Below are 1,242 nucleotides of genomic sequence, written 5' to 3'. Positions count from 1 at the left end.
TTAGGGTGGCCAGCCAGACTGAAATGAGGGATAATAAAGGACGCTATGAATGCAATGACCTCATAGATGGGGTGGTAGCAAAGTTATTCCTATGAGGCTGCCTTTAGGGTGAAACTTAAAAATTTACTCCTTGATTGGTAGTAAATTACATTTTGTACTTTCATGAGCATGATTTTGTAACAAATGTTTTTGATAAATCATAACTAAATCATTCAAATTATATTTCCTTGGCTGAAACTTAACACACAGAGAACACAGTTAAAAATCTGTTCTTCTCCCTTATGTACATCTGTCAACAAGTAAAGTGATATTCCATCGTACCTTATTTCAAATTCTCAGTGAAAGCTCTAACCTACTCTGCCTTGTTTTGTTTTGAAAAAGGATTTTAAGATAAAGTCTATATCCCAGAAGCTTACTTATATAGTTTAAGATCTGTATAGTTTGATAACAGAAAAATAAAGTGATAAAAAATTTACTACATATTATTAAAATATTTAATAGGTAGTAAAAATTACTGTGTGCCACTCCCTGTTCTTTGCATTTTGTTCCTAGANATTTAATAGGTAGTAAAAATTACTGTGTGCCACTCCCTGTTCTTTGCATTTTGTTCCTAGATTACTTTCACTTTTCTTTATACTAATAAAAATATTAGCAATGATAATGTATCTACTAATTTTTGAATACATACAACTTTGCATTTACATACATTATCACATTTACTTCTATTATGAATTAAAATTCCCATGGGCAGAAGGAAGAAATATTCCTTGCTAAACTTCATTTATGATATATGTCCTTTTTCACATTCTATAACCATAGAGCATAAAGGAATAGTAAAGAAATTTGTTGGTTGTAAATTTTGCCCAACAGTGGGGATTTTCCTCCACACTCTTCCTTTGGTTTTAAATCCCTCTTCTCTAAGACTTCTTCAACTTCTGCATTGAGATCTCCATATTTCAGAAAACTAAAATTAAGTGTTTCTATCATCCTCACCAAGGCCAGCCTTTCTGGAGGCAATGAAGTGTTTGGGTCCTGAGCCAACATGCAGTGAAAAGGAAAAAAGATACTTGACACCTTAAAGACAGGGAATCAACAGGGTCTAGGGAACGATTTCATTTGGAGGTGATGGGAATTTCTGACTTGGATCACAGGGTTGTTGAAGAAGCCTTTAATCTGATAACAAATTGAGTGGGTTTGGGAGAACATGATGTAAACTTGGTTTGGAAACATTCAATTAGGTAC

Source organism: Galeopterus variegatus, unplaced genomic scaffold, assembly GCF_000696425.1.
Source record: "Galeopterus variegatus unplaced genomic scaffold, G_variegatus-3.0.2 Scaffold4344, whole genome shotgun sequence".
Classification (NCBI taxonomy): Eukaryota; Metazoa; Chordata; class Mammalia; order Dermoptera; family Cynocephalidae; genus Galeopterus; species Galeopterus variegatus.
Note: the sequence above shows the minus strand (reverse complement) of the source record.